Raw genomic sequence first — 20241 nt, 5'->3', positions numbered from 1 at the left:
CACGAAACCACCTACTGGCCAAGTGTATAATCACAGGCAGCTGTATCTGAACCACATAATGTGTGATGCATTGCATTTTTGTGTCTGTTATGTCTGTTGGGAATGACTATGAATTACAAAAAATGGATAACCAAATAATTACTTAAAGATCGTTCAAGCAATTATATTATTCTATACAGACAGTGTGGTAACAGGGAGAAGACATTGGGGGAAACTGATCCCGGGCCGAGAGTCGAACCCGTGATCGCCACGTCGAGGACGTTGAGCCTCTGTACATGAGGCGGCTGCCCTAACCACTGCACCACCGGCCACTCCTTGATAAAATCATTTCTGTACATAAATGATCACATATGTGTATAATAAATTGTTTGAATGTATTCTGTGTGTGTAAATTTTCCCCAAATGGTAAAATCATCACTCTCCTAAATCTCTCTCTCTCTCTCTCTCTCTCTCTCTCTCTCTCTCTCCAAACTATCTCCAAATTATATAAACACTATTAAAACCCACATTTTGAATGGAGCCTGAGGGTTCTATATAGCTGTAAAACCTCGTGGCAAACTCTGAACCACTTCCCGAAGCAGTCACGTGGTACAGCCGGGCAGCGAGGCTTCGGACGTCATCATTTTTGGCCCCTCCCCTAAATGAATGAGATAATAAATAGCAGGCGAGCACATCATTCATCGTGGTGTTGCAGGAGAGTCCGATCTAGAGATACGATCTATTACAGATACGATCTACGACAGATACGGTTTCATACAGGACGATTTACTACTGTAGGATTTCAATCGACAGCGATGCAGTCTACGTCAGACAAATCCAGTCTGCCCCAATCTGCTACAGCCTGTTCCATGGACGGAAGAACCCAGCAAGCAGACCAGCAAAGATCTGCTGGCGGTCCAGGGGGCCGTCCAGCACGTCAGTATGGTCACAAACCTTCCATCACTAAAGCGATGAAGAAAATCCACTGCAAGGACGGAGAGGTTCAGGGACTGAAGCAGTTCGAGGATGAATACTGGACAGAAAGGACAAACATCTGTCACATGATTCACAAGCGCAAAGTGCGTGTGAACCATCTGGAGGGCCTCATGGAGATCCGAGAGAAGGAGTTCGGAGCTGAAATCAAGAAAAGCTATAAAAACCGCAAAAAAGCAGGAGTCTGAGATCTACCTGCTGAAGAGAAAGCTTCAGGCGCATGAGGAGAAGGCAGAAGCCGCCCGCGCCTCAGTCAACAGAGATTTGATGAGATGGCTGCAAGGTACGAGGTAGAAATAAAAAAGCTCTCGCACCAAAGCAAAACTGAAGACCAGGAGAAGGTGACCCTTTTGGAAGAGCGGGTCCGTCAGGGGGAAACCCAAATCCTGCAACTCAGGAAAGATAAGGAGGGTCTCTCTCAGCAGCTGACAGAGACCACAAACCAGCTGCTGAGCAGAGAGACTGAACTCCTGGAGAGCAGCCAAGCGTTGCAGACAGATGAGACGCTCTAGAAGCTGAGCTTCAGAAAGAGCTTCTGCTCTGGTATGAGGTTAAAGAGCCATTTACAGGCACAAACATGAAGCTGTTTTGTTCATAGTGTTTATTGTGTGTGTGTGTGTGTGTGTGTGTGTGTCTGACACACAGGGTGCGTGTGAAGCATCAGTGCAGTAGTACTGTGGTAGTAGTGCTTGTAGCTAGTGCATGTTGCATGTCGCTACTACTTGCTTCCTTCTGCTTTCAGCTACGACCACTGGGGAGCATACGTCAGTCCGACGGCCCAAAAGTCCGACCGCCCATCTCTCCGACTACCCATTAATCCGACTTTTCTAGGCCCCATTGGTCCGACTGCCCATTGCTCCGACCAAAATAATCTCTGTATTCCGACCAGGGTTTAATCCGACCATCCAGAATTCCGACTTTGGACCGAACCGGCTCTGGGTCAGTTTGGAAAGGCTCGAGGCGAAGGAGATTCACAGTCATGGTTTAAATGTGAAGCTCCCCACTGCGTAAAAACGCAGCGCAGCCAGGAGCTGCACCTCAGGGCTGAGGGCAAAGTTGCAGCGGGTTGCTCTCTGGATGTGTGGAGACAACAGAGTGATCAGCCGTTGGATCTCCGCACGGGGCAGCCGGTACTTTGCCTCACCAGCCCGGTCTGACAGCACGTCCAGTGGGGAGAAGTGCTGATGCACGTATGCATTTATGGAAACCGTCTGGCTTCGCGCACGGCGACGCTGTTGGTTCGCCGCGAGAATGTGCTGTATTGCAGCCATGGACTTTGGCTAGATGGCGGATAAAAACAATGATCGATATACATAAACACAACGGAGAAATGCGCCGCGGAAACAAGGAGACATCTAGTCACATCTTTACAACTTTACGCATTCGTTTTGTTGTCAGAAATAAATCGCTCACATGGGCAAGCAGGGTACCGTTGTTTAGCCCCGTTTCTCTAGTTTAAGAGGAAATAACCCGCATCTTTCTAGCGTAAACCATTACGGAGTTGTGACGCTCTAAAGAAAACATGATTATTTGTAGCGTATACGCTACAATGGGTCTCAGAGGTTGTTATATAATTTCCTTAAAACCACAGCATCATAAATCACTGACAAATCAGATGTTAACATATAAAACTCAGTAACAGTCTCCCGCTCTCTCTCCCTCTGAGCAAAACTTCACTTCCCAGCCTGACACTCCTTTCTGTAATTTTACACGTTTGTTTTTACCAGTTTCCATTGTATCACGATTTATAAGCAAATGTTTATTGCAGCAAAAGGAAATGCACAATAGTAAAACACACTAATGCATACCGTAAAATACCAAATAATAGCCGGGGCGTTTATTTGTTTCAATCACTTAACAGACCAGGCGTTTATTTGGACCAGGCGTTTAATTCCTTCCTCTCAAAAATCCGGGATGAAAATGTCACAAACTTCTCCAGCTTCTCGGTGAATTCTCTGGCATCCTTCTGGTCAATAGTTGTTCGTCTTCTGCAAGTGAAGTTGTTGCGGCGGAGGAAACGATTTATCCAACCAGCACTCGCGGCAAACTCCTCATCTCTGCTGTCACTCACGGTGGCGAACATTTGTTTCATCATGATAACCCATCCCCGCATGTTTATCTCCAGCTCCTCGCTAGCCTTCTTCACCTCCACCAGGCAGCCTGGCCCTGTTGTGCGACGCATCGTCATAGAGGCCGATCAGCACCATGGACAGCTCCGCTAACAACCCGGACCTCAGCGCATCATTTGCGCACAATGTGCACCAGTGTTACTGTAATAACACAGGGGTGGGCAATATATTATTTAAAATTAGTCAAACCATCAGCCATAGGTACTGAAGAAACATAAATATGGACTCAAGGCATTTTGTTTCATTAAGTACCCAAATGACTGCATCAATAAATGAGGAAATGATATTCACAGACCCTATTTTAAACAAAAACATGATCATACTAGTAATGGATATTACAATTAACCACAAGAACAAACAATTCTCAATGTTGTAATGCGCAAAAAAAAAAAAAAAAACGTTTCATTGAATTACAGGTTTAAGTTTTCCACACACATCTGCATATATGAGTTTATAGTACTACACATAAAAAAACAAAGTAAAGAAAAAGCCAAAGTCCATGGCTGCAATACAGCACATTCTCGCGGCGAACCAACAGCGTCGCCGTGCGCGAAGCCAGACGGTTTCCATAAATGCATACGTGCATCAGCACTTCTCCCCACTGGACGTGCTGTCAGACCGGGCTGGTGAGGCAAAGTAGCCTACCGGCTGGCCCGTGCGGAGATCCAACGGCTGATCACTCTGTTGTCTCCACACATCCAGAGAGCAACCCGCTGCAATTTTGCCCTCAGCCCGGAGGTGCAGCTCCTGGCTGCGCTGCGTTTTTACGCAGTGGGGAGCTTCCTGGAGGTGGTGGGGGACGGCACCGGCCTCAGCAAGGCATCGGTGTCACGGAGTGTGGCAGCTGTGACACCGATTCTCCTGCGTCGTGCCCGGACCCACATAAAGATGCCCACCACACGAGACGAGGTCCGCCAGGTCCACCAAGCGTTCCACGCAGTGGCTGGGATCCCCCGGGTGATCGGTGTGAATGAGACTCCTCCGAATCCAATCAACGACTATTCGGGGTCACCTCTAGTGTTAACAAAAGTCAAAACTAACGGAACAGCCTACCCAGCACCCCTCAAAACAAACTCCAGTATATGGTTATTGTCCCCAGCACTTTTCAAAATAAACTGACGCCCTACTTCTGCAGCCGCCTTGTCTGTGGATTTCACTGAACAAAATGTCATGCAGAGATTATAATTTTATTTTTTTTAACTTTAGTTTCTTTTGGATTTTTGTGCGTATTATGGAGCCGTTTTGGTCCGTGTTTGTAAGTCTTTTTTTTCCTGGATAAAAGTTTCTAAAGTTGCAACAGTGTGTGATTGAAATCCACCACGGTCTGCTTCCAGTTCAAGGCATCTCCTCCTTCGGATGCCGAGACTTTGTGTTTATTAATTAAGCTTTCACTGACTGTATCACATCTGTGCACATGTCTTAAAAAATAAAAGGAACAGGAGCAGGACCCACGCACTTTTGACTACACTGTGGCGCCGTCAAAATACAAGTTGATATCTCAGTCTATCCTGCTTCTGGGCCGGATTAGTTGGTCTAATACACTGTCGTAATTACTGGGAGTCGTAACACCGGGCATACTTAGGTCGGGGAAATGGGAGGTCGGACTAATGGACAAAAAAATATAGAAATGTATGGTCGGAGAAATGGGAAGTCGAAATTTTGGGTAGTCGGATAATAGAGAGTCGGACTAATGGACGTAAAAATTAAGAAATGTATGGTCGGAGAAATGGGAAGTCGGACAAATGGGAAGTCGGACAGACGCCATGCGCCCACGACCACTGGCTCCCAGGCTAAACTGTAAGAGATCTCGGAGCAGCAGTGGGCCCTAGAGAGAAGGCGTGCAGGCCCAATGGTATGGGTATAGGTAAAGGCATAGATATAGGTTGATAACCTTGAAGAAACAGAAAAAACAGCATTACAATCAAATCAGTCGATCAATGCAATCAATAACAAAATCTCTCTAGTCAATGTAAAAATGTAAACCATAATTAATCAGCGAACTGTTTAAATGATAGTATTTATACTCTTTTAACAGGTTTTACATTTAACTAATTCATGCATTTTAACCAACTGTTAAATTACTTTTAATCCAATTTTTAAACAAAAAAATCTGATCTAAATCAAACTTACAATATCTCATACAAACCACTCTAAATCTAAATCAAATATATCCAGCGACAATTTTAATTTTACAATATCTCATCCACTGAAATGTCATCAAATGCAACAACAAACAATGCCCCTACCAAATGTGCTAATAATCATTTCTTCTACATTTCTTCTTTTGTCACAAAAATAATTTCAATAATCAAGTACATACCAGTGGCGTCTCTGCAGTCCCCTCAGCATTGATCAGTGCTTCTCTCTGGCCTGTCTCTCTAACCCCCAATTTCCACTGCATACGTCAGCAGATACGTTTCACTTTAGTCTATGGGTGAATCCCCACCAGGTCCGCTGCGCTGCGTGTCCGCTGCGTCTCAGCTCCGGCAGTCCGTTGCTCTCCACAACAAATACGGAGGACTTCTATTTCTGGCGGATGCCGGCCACGGCGCAGCAATTCAGCACAGAGCAAATATAGCGAAACAGGAAGTTCGGTACATACTCAACAATAAAACATCCGGTTACTTCAAAATAAAACACTTGTGTTAATAAACCCTCTTGACGACGGATCTAATATCAGTTAACTACGTCACAAAAACGTCAGTTTGGGCGGGGCCAGGTACGGAGTCAACAGGTCAGAGGTTTTCAGAGAGGTCTCGCGACGTCACAGTCGTTCTACCGGACTGCGCCGTGGCGGACTCAAACGCATCCTGTGGGGATTGGCGGACGGCGGATATCGGACCGAAGCCGGATCGGAGACGCACCGCAGCGGAAACGTATGCAGTGGAAATTGGGCGTAACTGAAAGAACAAAGGGCCTCACCTGCTCAGGTGATGCTACTAATCAATCAGAGCCACTCTGCCTCTCTCTCTCTCTCTGGCTGTGTTTGAAATGCCATACTAACGTCCTACTCGTACTTAATTGTGACGTAAATTTGAGTACGTAGTGCGTTCACATACAATAGTATGTGAATTTGTGTACGCAAGAAATGCCCGGATGTATACTGCTTTGGCAAGAATTTCTGAGTATACAACGGACCTTGCTAAATCTACTCAACTTCCCCAAAATGCATTGCGGCTCGTCTGAAAAGTTTTGGATAATGGCGGACGATTGCGGGGATTCTGGCGACAGCCCGACACAAACCGCGTACACATGTAAGTATACTGTAACATGACTTTTATGTTTCCAGCTGACTTTTAAAGGAAAACACCACCGCATTTCCATACTGAACTATGTTCTGCTATGATCTTAGACGAGGTGATACATACCTCCCTCTCCTCTGTGCGTGCACTCAATGGCCCTTGCGCGCACTCCGCGCAGCGCTAATTTGCTAGCATGTAGCTTGTCCTTAGGATCCAAAGGGGGGTGAAGTTAGAAGCGACCAAGCACTTCCACGTTGTCCCTTTTTAAATATGGTTACGCGAGTAGTTACACGACCCAAGTTTGGTTACACAAAATGAAACATGCCAATTTTTCTAAGCGGATAACAAGGATAACTATATAGTATGGCGGAATAACAACTGGAAGCACTTCGACGTCGACGCAGTAATATCATCACTCCGCTCCCCCTCTTACTTCTGTGGAGAAAAATGTAAATACATAAGCTAATCACACATGTTTTAAATTACTACACATAGACTCAGATGTTCAGGCTAGTGGAAAACTATTGTGAGGGTTAGAAGCTGTGTCAGGGCATTCCATCTGTACGCCATACGTTGAAAACAGGAAACACAAGAGAGGATCACATCTGGGTCACACACACACACATGACAAGCTCATGATATACATCCCGACAACATACAATGAACGGACACATTGTGTAGCCGCACCAGGAAGGAGCACATGACAAGCACATGATATGCATCTCGACAACATACACACACAATACATAGATGACAGCACCCGGAGGGATGGACCGTATGAGCCAGTGTGGGTGGAACTACCCAGCGCTCCAACCAGGCCGCGGCATGCTAAAATTACGCTCCGCCTGCATCTATAGAATGAGCCAATCAGACTCATGTGGAGTCTCTTGAAATACGCTGCGCACTCTGTTGTAAAGCGCCTTTTGAGTGAATTCAACCCTATGTTGAGTTGACTACTAGGTCCGTGCACGTATAACTGCCGGAATATGTTTTCCTGATATTTGTGCTAATAAAGCGCTGTTATTGATATAACCCATAGACTCTCCTCGTATATTCAAGCTTACTGTTTTTTTCACAACAAATCTGGTAGCAGAGGATGGTTGGGAGAAAAGCTTGAGGAGGAAAGAATTTTAACGACTACCTCCTGTCTTGCAGAAGGAGGGGGGTCTCCTGAAAGAAAGTGGAGGCCAGAAGGATTCATCCATTCTCGGGAACGTTGGTCACTGAGGACTCAACCGAATAGGTAAGCAGAAACCTATTTAATTGAATTCTGTATATTGAAAAATATAAATTAGGTGATCAACAACTACCGAGTGTGAGTATGAATACTTTAGACAAAATTTAACTAAAGGATAAAATGTTAAAAGAATAGAAGGAAAGCATATTCTGCAAAAGTGATAAAAATAAACCTGCCATAGTGTGTACACATGTGTGACTGAACCTAACAGAAAACACGAGATGAAGGACGAATAGAAGGGCTTTTATGTGTACAGTATCGTGAAGTAGCGGACCCACCACACTCCGTGAAACATGAGAATTCTTGCACATAATTAAGTCACTCTATTAACGAACATAGCGTGTTTTGGGTTAACCAACAGACTGCATAAATAGTACTTTGTAATTTGGAAACCGATACAACTCCTCCGGGACCTCGCTGTCGAGCAGAGAAGCGTAGGCAGTGGTTGTAATACAGGAAAACTTATAGTAATTTGGAACCGATACAATTTCTCCGGAACCGCGCTGTCGAGCAGAGAAGCGTAGGCAGTGGTTGTAATACAATAGAAATTTATAGTACTTTGTAATTCGGAAATTGATACAATTCCTTCGGGACCGCGCTGTCGAGTAGAGAAGCGTAGGCAGTGGTTGTAATACAAGAAAATTTAGACATGGCATGGAGTTTTATGACATAGATATAGAAGAGTTCAGAGAGATAGATAACAAAGAAGAAGAAGAAGTAGCCGACACCCTGTTGCACGCTCCAGGAAGTGACACTCTCCACTCAGCAGCAACAGCAGAAATACACACACCAACGATAACGGAAGTGAGCAGACAGATACTAGAACTAGAAAAACTTATTAAGACGAGTCTGTTAAATAAACCTAGTGGGATTGGGGCTGGTCTGGGTAACGTTAGGAGCGATTCTTTTGATTATATTGAGGGATTGAACGAGGGGGAAATGGAAGACTTCGTAGAGACCTTGAAGGCTAAAGTTATGACTGAGGATAGAAGTAAAAAGGGAGATGGGAAGATAGTTAAATCAGTAGCGAAAAGGTGGGAGATAAAGGGATGGATCACCAAGGACGGGCTGCCATCAAGAGAAGCTATGAATATAATGGTGAATGATGTCAAACAAAGATTAGAGAGAGCTCGACAGAACATGGAGGTTGAAAAGGACAAGCGATCAGTTTTCAAACCACTCAAAAAGATGTTTGAAGAACAAGAAGAAGAGACAAGAGTAACAAACCTAATGCTAAAAGATCTATTCCAGCAGAGAAAAATGGAGAGGGGAGACAAACATGAAGAGACACAGGGAGGGGGAGGGGGCATATATCCAGTCCTGCCAGAGAAGTTAACAACTGGGCCTCCAGAAACGACACCTCCCCCAACAGCCCCACCTCCCTACACCCACCAAAGATTTATGCCTGCACAGACCACAGACACAGCAGTACAAGCACCAGTACTAACATTGGCCGGCATGGAAGTCCTAGTACAAGACCAAGACAGAGAGGAAATGAAGAGACAAGTGGAAAGACTGCAACAGCGAATAACGGCACTGGAGCCCCCTGGAGGATCAAGGAGTCAAGGCGGCTCAGAAAAGACCTGGGGTGCAGTCGAATAGTCAAAAAATAAGGTCCTAACTCCTATTCCTATCTCCTTTTCCTTGACCTCTGGGGAAAACGTCACGGGGTTAAGGAAAGGCGATAGGAGAACGCAAAAGGACCTAGGAATAGTCGACCGCGGTGCTCAGAGAATCCGACCGGACTTTCACTAAGCTACGTCATTAAAACGCGGCCGCTGATGATTGACAGCTGATGATCGGCACCGGCGATTGACGTGCGTCTGCGCTGGATAAACTACAATAATGGACTACAAAAAGCGCATCGTCCACTTCTCCACATGTTGGTTTTATCAACAGCTGGTTCACTGACCGGCTTCAGGTCCAGCAGCTCTTCCTTCCTGTTTGACCGTTGTTTTATTTACTTTTCATTTGTGGTTTTAGTTTCGTTTTTGTCAAACATTTGTAACATGATTGAAATAAATAAAAAAATACCATTCAATTATTATCACTGTCCACACATTTATTATCACTATTCCAATTACTATATGTCTGCATGAAAGTCATTGTTAAATATGTAAATGCACATATCGTTTGTTTTCATTAACGGCCGAGGTGTGCGGCACTTTAAATGTTGCTCTCGCAAAGAATTGTGGGTCGGCGTAATCTCCTTTCCTATGGCATAGGAAGGTCCGTTGCATCCTATGCTAAAGGAGCTCTGAAAGGAAGCATTGGAGCTCCTTTCCTATGCATTTAGAGAATTCGAACAGCTCTTATCATGGCGGCCACTTGTTTACTTCCGGGTCACTTCTTCAGTTAGGAACCTTCCTAAGCAAAAAAGACTATTCGACTGCACCCCTGGTCAGAAAGTGAACCAGAAGGACCCCTCACAAAAAATCCCTCGAAGCCACCTAGTGGTGGAAACCATATCGACCCAAGGAAGGAGGGGTCAACCAGAGTAAAGTCACCTGCCAGCAGTATTGGCGGCCAGAAAAAGGAAGAGGAACAAGGAGCGGCTGGAGGATACAACCCTAAATCAGCGGCATGTGGATACGATCGGGACTTCATGAGAGATAACGAGGACCACTTTGGCCTCCCCACAGGAGGGGTAGACATATCTCAATTGACTGATCTAAGCAACATGGCCGCTCCAAGTCCAAAAACCCCGCCAAGGAGCCCAAGCCCCACCAGAAGAAGATATGTGGTGCTTCACGGGCCCCCATACCACGGATGTCTCTCTCCCAGAACACCTGCCACTGCCAAGACAACATGGACTCCCATGTACGGACCACCCAGGAGCCGGAGCGGTTTTGAATGCGGTGAACTCACGATTTTGGACTATAACCCCCCATGACGTAGGAGCCCTGGAAACACAACCAGTGATTGTCACCCTGAAAGACCCAGATGCACCTCCTATTTATCGACGGCAGTATCCTCTAACCCAAGATCAAATGAAGGGAATTGCCCCCACGATACAGGGCCTTCTGGACGTCGGGGTAATATACGAGTGCCACTCCCCATGGAATACTCCCATATTACCGGTACAGAAAGCAGGGGGAAAGGGCTGGAGAATGGTACAAGACTTCCGCCCTATAAATGATGTAACGACTCCAGATGTTCATCCAGTACCAGACCCACACGTAGCACTCACGAGTTTAAGCCCAGCATTTCGATACTTCACTGTCATAGATTTGGCAAACGCTTTCTTCAGTGTTCCACTGGCACAAACATCACAAGCCATGTTTGCTTTCACGTTTGGGGGCAAACAGTACACCTACAATCGGTTGCCACAGGGGTTCAGGGACTCGCCAGGTCTCTTTAATCAGGTACTAAAAGCACACCTACTAGAACTCCAATGGCCACCAGGGGTTGTGCTCATCCAATATGTAGATGATCTTCTCTTGGCAGCAGAAACATCTACCCTCTGCCTGGAGGCCACTGCCCTACTGTTCTCAGTTCTGCACAAAAAGGGCTACAAAGTCAAGAGAGAAAAAGTGCAGCTATGCAGAGAAGAAGTCCTATTCCTAGGCCGACAAATCTCGGCATCAGGATTGGGAGTATCTACGGCCCACAGGGAATCAATCCTACACCATCCAAAGCCCACCACGGTGGCAGACATGCTGTCATTTCTGGGACTAACGGGCTACAGCCGATCCCACATACCTGATTACTCTAATCGGACACAACCTTTGCGGACAATGATCAACGAGGTAGGGGCTCGAAACCTCACAGAACGACTACCCTGGACTTCTGAAGCTGAACAAGCATTCACTGACATGAAACAAGTACTCTCCCAAGCTGCTGCACTCACCTCACCGGACTACACAGAAGTGTTCCATTTGGATGTTTCTGAACAAAATGCATTTTTAAATGCTGTTTTGTATCAGAAAAAAGGGGGAGAGAGGAATGTGTTGATATACTACTCTTCAAAACTCGACGCAGTGGAAACCGGACAGTCAATGTGCGCCAGATATGTTGCAGCAGTAGCAAAAGCTCTCCAAAAAACAGCACATGTAGTGATGTGTCACCCATTACAGGTCTACACTGAACATGGAGTTGCAGCGTTTTTGGCAAGTAAGGAGTTTACTTTCAGCATGGCCAGAAAAACCAAGATTCAAAGAGAATGCACCAGGCCACATATAACCTTTGTCGCAGCCGAAAGGAACATGGCTGGAAACTTTGGGAAAGGAACCCCACATTCATGTGAAGAACTTGCGGTCAAGGAAAGTAAGCTCAGACAAGACCTGAAAAATGACATAGATCCCAAAGCAGAACTCTGGCTCTACACTGACGGATGCTGCTATCGAGGAGAAAACGGACTGAACCAGGCATCATATGCAGTGGTTCAGCAACACCCCAATGGAAGACATGAGACGCTCAAAGCAGAAGTAATACCACAACCCGCTTCAGCGCAAATGGCAGAAGTCAAGGCGCTCACCGAAGCCTTGAAACTGGCCAAAGGAAAGACGGTGAACATCTTTACAGATTCTGCTTACGCACATGGGGCGGCACAAGTAGCTGCACCCATGTGGCAACGGAGGGGATTCGTAACATCCAGCAACGCCCCAATCAAACACCAAAGAGAAATACAAGAGCTGGTGGAAGCAATCACCCTACCAAGAGGAGTATCCATAATGAAGTGCAAAGGACATGAGAAAACAGGCACCAGGATCAGTCAAGGAAACGAGGCTGCAGATCAGGCGGCCAAAAAGGCAGGAGGATATCAGCCAAAGCAAATGGTACTCAGGCTGACGCCCCCCCAACCTAAACTCACCGAAGAGGACCTAAAAAAGATACAAGAACAAGCAGGCCCGTACGAATGGTCGACATGGACACAAAAGGGGGCCACAAAGAAAGAAGGTCTCTGGAGATCACATGATGGAAGGATAGTGGCACCAGCAAAACTAGTAGCGACCCTACTAAAAGAAGCCCATGGACCAACCCATGAAGGACAAAGACAAACACTGTTGAACATTTCAGCACTCTGGTGGCACCCACACCTAGACAGCATGACAAAACTATACTGCGAAGAATGCGTCGTCTGTGGAAACCACAACCCAAGAAAACCATTCAAAACGCCCATGGGATCCTACCCCGTACCTCTCGCACCATTCCAAGATATTAGTATAGATTATACAGATATGGGACAGGAGAACGTAGTACAGGGAAAGAGGTACATGTTGGTAATGGTAGACAGATTTTCAAGATGGGTAGAAGCAATCCCCACAAATAGAGAAGACGGGAAGACAGTAATAAAGTGGTTGCAAACAGAGCTAATACCCAGATACGGGGTACCGAAACGTATCAGATCAGACAACGGGACACATTTTAACAATCAGATGCTGAGTGAAGTGGAGGCATTCCTGGGGATTGCACACAGTTTTGGTTCGGTCCACCATCCACAGTCCCAGGGACTGGTGGAACGCGCGAATCAAACGTTGAAGGCTAAAATAGCCAAGGTATGTGCGGGCAGTAAGATGACATGGTTGGAGGCCCTCCCTTTGGCTCTCATGGCCATGAGAACCTCAAAAGGGGGAGGCACGCACCTGTCGCCCCATGAGTTGTTGACGGGAAGGCCAATGCCTGGCCCGCCACATGATGGAGGACATATACCTCCTTTAGATGTGTGTCAGATAGAGAAATCCGACTACATGAGAGAACTAATATCTCTTGTCTCAGCCCTCTCAATACAGGTGCAGAAGGCACAGGAGAAGGATCCGAAGAGCAGGGGACGATAGTCAAAGTAGGAGACTGGGTCAGGGTCAAGGTTCACAAAAGAAAGTGGACAGACCCCAGGTGGACTGGTCCGTACGAAGTGAAGGAGGTTACTTCACACTCGGTCCAGGTCAAGGGAAAAGCAGGAGCTCCCTGGCACCACCTGACACAATGTGCCCCAGCATCACCACCTACTCGCTCACTCCAGGAAGTGAGAACAGATTTGGCCCAAAATGACGACTCCGAGGAGTTTTAGGAGACTCTCCGGAGATCCGTCTGTTGCACCGGAGGAAAGACGGAGGTGGAGATATGCAGACTATCTCCCAAGGGGGAAAACGATGCGCACCGTGATCATGGGTGTAACCGGGGTGGCGGTAATACTCCTTCTACTAGGACTCGAACTAATAAACAAAGAGCGAGACAATTCCACCAACATTTACCTAACCCGTCCCAAAAGGGAACAAACAAAAACTTTCCAGATCCCCGAAGTCACGTGCGGTGCTAAAATAGTTTTAAATTATACTGCCGGGGATACCACAATGTTCACATTCGACCTGTGCTCCGTGATAGACTGCGGGGAATCCCAAGCAAGTTGGCGGGGCTACGATGTCTATCTGTGTCATAGTCCACGAATAGTGGAGAGCTGCGAGGCCACTGGGAATGCTTACCAACGTGGGTTTGGGTTCTCGGTGGATTCACAGCCATTTTGTCCCGATTGGTATCTAGTAACAAAGTTCACTGGGACTTGGTCCGGTTTTACCCGATTCCCACACAGCGAGTTTTGGGACCACATTTCGTTCCAAAGAGATTTCAGTCCAACCGGCAATCCGCTCACTCTCTCTATCAATAACATTAAGGCAAGCTCCACGGGAAAAAATCGCATATGGATCGCATTAGGAGTAGACGTCACCGGAAAAGACCAGATACGAGGAATACAAGTAAACATATACCCGCCCAAATACGCCCCCACTAGTAAAGGTAGTGCAACGAATACGACCAAAGCTAATTCCACTGCCCTAAAGCCGCCCACTACCAGTCCGATAGTGATGACCCAGGATTACACAGAATGAACTCCTTTAGACGTCGTAAAGATGGCTACAGGCTTCGGAGAAAGTAACATTTGGTTCAGGTGGATTACGGATAATGCTAAGCGCCAGAACATGACGGGATGGGTAGCATGCGCGGCTGCGCGTCCTGCCATGTTCGTCGAACCTGCCCCAAAGACAAAGTAGGTTATGAATGTATGATGAACTTGACCAGAAAAGCCACACCCTCAGGATGCCAATCCCTGGCATCAGTCTTCCCACCCATTGATAATAAAACTAGGGCCGGCTATTTTACCGCCATAAAAGGAAAAGATCCCAGGTATCAGTGTTTCAACTTCACCAGCAGCAAACCAAAAGTCAATGTAGGAAACATACCCTCAGACTGGTGCAATAGGACAATATCTGGGGATGTGATAGGACCATGGGCCCGAGCGGGACTGTTTTACTATTGTGGAGGGTTGCGTCTCTATTCTCGAGTAGAGGCCGACACCACCATAGGCACCTGCGCCATGGTCAGACTAGGGATGCCCCTTACGTTAATAGGCAATCGAGTGATAAAAAACCCCTCAGGACCTAACGCCCTCGTCCGGCGAAGAAGAAGACATATACTTGCTAAAAGGGACACAAGCTTGCAAGACCCATTTGGAGGGACCACATACGTGGACGCCATAGGTATCCCTCGAGGCGTGCCAGACGAGTATAAATTGGCCAATCAAGTAGGGGCAGGGTTCGAATCGATCTTTCTCTGGATACTCCCCAATAAAAACGTAGACCGCATTAACTATATCCACTAGCTAGCTGAAAAAGGGGGTGTCTGTGCCATGTTCGGAAAACTTTGCTGTACCATAATCCCCAATAACACGGCCCCAGATGGCTCAGTCACTCGAGCATTAGAAAACCTAAGGGCACTCTCCAAAGAAATGCACGAAGCATCAGGGGTCGATGACCCGTTCACCAAATGGATGGAACAAGTGTTTGGAAAATGGAAAGCGGTAATAATATCTTTAGCAGCCTCAATAGCCATCTTCCTGGCCATACTAGTCACCTGTGGGTGCTGCTGCATTCCATGTCTGAGAACCATGGTTTCCAGGTTAGTGCAAACTGCACTGACTAAAGAAAAAGACCCACCAAAATATATGATGCCCCTACTAGCTAATGAGGAACTTGAGGATGGGAGCCTGGACATGGAAGACGAGGAAGGAAAAGAGTACCTTTAAACAAAATCTTCACACCTAGTTGGTGTGAAAAGGGGGATTTGTGGAGAAAAATGTAAATACATAAGCTAATCACACATGTTTTAAATTACTACACATAGACTCAGATGTTCAGGCTAGTGGAAAACTATTGTGAGGGTTAGAAACTGTGTCAGGGCATTCCATCTGTACGCCATACGTTGAAAACAGGAAACACAAGAGAGGATCACATCTGGGTCACACACACACACATGACAAGCTCATGATATACATCCCGACAACATACAATGAACGGACACATTGTGTAGCCGCACCAGGAAGGAGCACATGACAAGCACATGATATGCATCTCGACAACATACACACACAATACATAGATGACAGCACCCGGAGGGATGGACCGTATGAGCCAGTGTGGGTGGAACTACCCAGCGCTCCAACCAGGCCGCGGCATGCTAAAATTACGCTCCGCCTGCATCTATAGAATGAGCCAATCAGACTCATGTGGAGTCTCTTGAAATACGCTGCGCACTCTGTTGTAAAGCGCCTTTTGAGTGAATTCAACCCTATGTTGAGTTGACTACTAGGTCCGTGCACGTATAACTGCCGGAATATGTTTTCCTGATATTTGTGCTAATAAAGCGCTGTTATTGATATAACCCATAGACTCTCCTCGTATATTCAAGCTTACTGTTTTTTTCACAACACTTCCGTCAATAGAACCTACGTGACCTGCACGCCGTCGCCTGCACTACCTGTAGTAGTTTGTGCACAGTTGAGGAAGCATCAGGTTGTAGTAAGATAGTTTGTGAACAATCAAACATCATGGTTATAACGTGCATCGTACAGGGTTGTGAAAACAAGCAGAAGGTATATAGTCCCGTCATGTTTTGAGTGATGATATTACTGCGTCGAAGTGCTTCCAGTTGTTACTCTGTCATACTATATAGTTATCCTTATCCGCTTAGAAAAATTGGCATGTTTCATTTTGTGTAACCAAACTTGGGTCGTGTAACAACTCACGTAACCGTATTTAAATAGGGACAACGTGGAAGTGCTTGGTCACTTCTAACTTCACCCCCCTTTGGATCCTAAGGACAAGCTACATGCTAGCAAATTAGCGCTGCGCGGAGTGCGCGCAAGAGCCATTGAGTGCACGCACAGAGGAGAGGGAGGTATGTATCACCTCGTCTAAGATCAGAGCAGAACATAGTTCAGTATGGAAATGCGGTGGTGTTTTCCTTTAAATCGTATTGATAATGAACGTTACTTTATTGTTGTTGGAATTGTACGTTAACATTACGAATTGAAGGTCCTGCCAGCCGGCTAGCCTACTGACGGTAATTTACCATAGAGGTTAACGAGTGTGGTGTCACCCCCTCATTCAAAGGATGCAAAGGTGATGCACCGAAAAAACAAACAAAAAGGATCTTTAAGAAGCCGTACTGGAAACAGGATGTGTGCAAAAAGGTGATGATTTATTTACAAAAAAACAGAAGAAAACTTTACTTAACAAAGAGCACCAAATCAAACTGCGGAAAATGAATATCAAACAAAAATCAAGCAAACTGCAACCTCCAGGGAAGCTGCCACCTCCTAGCCTCTCTGTCTCTTCCCTTTCCCGCGTGAACACACACAAACATTTCAGCCTCACCCAAAATGGAACCTACCACCTGCCCAGGTAAGTATAGGGTGAGCTAAGCTGGCCAAGCACAATTTAAACCCTTTAATTGGAAGAAGACAAGTTATCCACACAGATCAGTTATTGCTGACATAACTAAATCTATAAATTGTATGGGTGCATTAACAAGAAGCCACCCAAATATTACAAAATGTCATTTATGGCATAAGCTATCTTCCCTCCTCTTCTTCACATTAACATTGCCCAGCCCCTCCCTGCTGAGAGGACCTAATCAGACAAACCTGCATGCAATCAACCTGAGGAAGCTGGTGAGCAGCTGATCCAACCCTACAATCACATGGAGAAGTAAAACCCAAAACTATAAACCCATAAATAACTATAGGACTGTATAATTTATACAAATCAATTAATCATTTATCAAAATAACCGAAAGCATTACACTAAATCCAAGGATTAAACAGACACCAAACCCCTGATAATGCTGGGAACAGGACCAGGTGAAAAGGTGGAAAAGCAGCCTTTTCACAACGAGCGTAACCGAAGTGGTAAAACGTGGTTATAACGGTGATTAATAACGCCGTGCACCGTTGTCCGTTAAAGGGACGGATGCAGACACCGGGCGCCTCATTCAGTGGAGGGAACGATGAGGAGACGTTCACCGGCAGGAGGGATGCTGCTCTGAGAGGCTTCACTTAAGAAAATGTGGTATTAAATGTTATAATTCTCATATGCAGGGCTTAACTACCACTGGTGCATATTTAGCTTCTCAATGATATAAGGTTGAACACCAGCGTATATAGATGGGAGATGTACTGCTCTCCTGAGATGTCTACCTGAAACGTTCTGTTTAACAGCAAGAAATCATCAATGAACTGTAACACTTTTCTACGTGCTGTTCTTCATATAGGATGTTTATTGAAGAACATTAGATGGAGGGAAGGTGGAGCCGGAAGAGCTAAGAAGAAGTGGGAGAACATGAAGCAGAAATACAAGGTGAGTTGGAAGCAGTTTAAAGTATTGAACACTACAGCATAAAAGAAACCAGATGAAGTTGTCTTTCTCATTAATAATCATGCAAAGTCAGTGCTGGGTAATATCTACAATGTGTTAAAACATCAGAGTCCATTAAGTTGGTCCCATGTGGAACAGTATTACAGTACATATTATAATATATAACTAGTGGTGAATAGTTGATCTAAACAATGATTATGAGAAGTGTTGTTTGTATGAACTGAAGATGTCAGCACTGAGGGAGGAGAGGTCACTGCTGCACACTTGAAGTGTTTGTTGTCATGGATGAGGTGATGGAGCAAAGACCTGCTATTACCCACTACACCCCATCTCCTCAGCCATGATGCCAACCACTGCAGCAGGGTCTCTCCTCCAGAGCAGGAAGGAAATAGACCTGCAGGCCTAAAACATGAGTCAACAATCATATACATTCAGATATTAATTATTTAGATTTGTACACAACCTAATAATCGTAAAACATTAAACAGGAAACATTTGTCTGTAAGAACTTCTACTGTGTGGTATTACTTATAAACTGCACTACTGATAAACAAAAATAAAACCTCAACAATAATCATGTTCTTGCAACACAGGGATCTGGACATTTGGAGCAGACACTGCAGCTACGAGCCTCTGAGGATGTTCCAGGACTGCTGGAGACTCTGAGGATGTCCCAGGGCTGCTGGAGTGGCTCATTGGCTTCGTCGCTGTCAACCCAATCACCACCGTGGAACTGTGGACATGGAACCCATCTGTTCTGTTAGTAAGCAGTGGACGAGGTTCTCCATGGAACGCCTTGAAAGACAGAAGTCCTTTCTTAACCCTGTTACCCAAAGTAGAGGCCCAGCGGGGGAACATGAGGATTGACCTGCAGTACGGCCGTCTGGCACCAACCTGTAACAGAAAACACAAGATATTACATTTATTCTGAATGATTTCCTATTCATTTCAGTCAGGACCACTTTGTCAAAAAGAATCTTTATTTACTTGCACAAGTTTCATTTGACGGTATGGTACTGTTCTGGGACTCCCTGCTCTTCCACGCGCTTGGAAAGCCTGAGGCAGGAAGAGCACACCTTCCTGCCCTTCATGAACCATCATGAACGGCATAAGCAGGGAGCGCAGCAGCAAAGAAAAAACCCCAAAACGACCACACCGGCAATTTCCCTGACCCTCTTGCTACAAGAGATGTCAGGAGGCTATCTGAGTTGAAAATAAATGTAGCCTATTTAAATAGGCGATGAGCCAATCCGTTACCCCTCGGCTTGGTGAATAAGGAGAAGACAGACGTATCCTATCATGCCTATATATTTGAATGATCCTTATGTACTTGCAATATTCGGCTCATGGCTTTGAGCATCTAGGATGGCTCTATTTCCGGGGCGCAGATAACGTTCATAAGCAGGTGAGGACCATCTGCCCCAGGAGGCGCGAGGCGAACCAGGCACGTGACATGGGTTCTCCTCCCTCCGTGATGAACAGCGGCTCCTGTGGGCTGGCTGGAGCACGGCTTTCCAGATAGCGGGCCATGGCGGACAATGGACAAAAATCAGAGTTAGTTTGGGAAATAGGAACTGATATTCCGCTTCTGTCTCTATCAGTTTTGGAATGTTTCAGGAACACCAAGGTAATGACTGTGCAGCGTTACATGGCCTATGGTGAGGTCTTGGGAGGGGTCGAAGATCGTGAGCGTGTGGTGAATTCTCCGCACCTTAAAGACTAGAGATGCACCAATCCAGTTTCGATCATGTGACATGCCACAGATATAAATGTACTTAATATTATTTATTAACAAATAAAGATTACATTAGCAGCAAAATAAATAAATAACACTTGTAACCATGTAAAGTGCACTGTAAACAGATATTTTTAAAATGTAATATCAAATATAGTAGCTGCCTGAAACCCGACGGACAAAGGCTTAATGAACCGGCGCTTGCTCCGTGTTGCTCTGTGTACTCATCACTAGCTGCTAGCGTGCTCTGCGTGATGACGTAACCAGCGTAGCAAACAGA

At 45.8% G+C, this 20241-nt stretch overlaps 1 long non-coding RNA gene across 1 annotated transcript; it reads left to right on the top strand.

Moving 5' to 3' along the window:
• The first annotated feature begins 6298 nt into the window (after positions 1–6298).
• LOC311012117 lies at positions 6299–19016 on the top strand. The gene is made up of 3 exons (XR_014596986.1): positions 6299–6355; positions 17816–18208; positions 18820–19016. It is a non-coding gene; the product is annotated as an uncharacterized lncRNA (long non-coding RNA).
• Positions 19017–20241: the final 1225 nt, after the last annotated feature.

This window comes from Eutrigla gurnardus (genome assembly GCF_963514095.1).
Source record: "Eutrigla gurnardus genome assembly, chromosome: 4".
Classification (NCBI taxonomy): domain Eukaryota; kingdom Metazoa; phylum Chordata; class Actinopteri; order Perciformes; family Triglidae; genus Eutrigla; species Eutrigla gurnardus.
The sequence above is the reverse complement of the archived record's forward strand: the minus strand, read 5'-3'. Positions and strand labels throughout refer to the sequence as shown.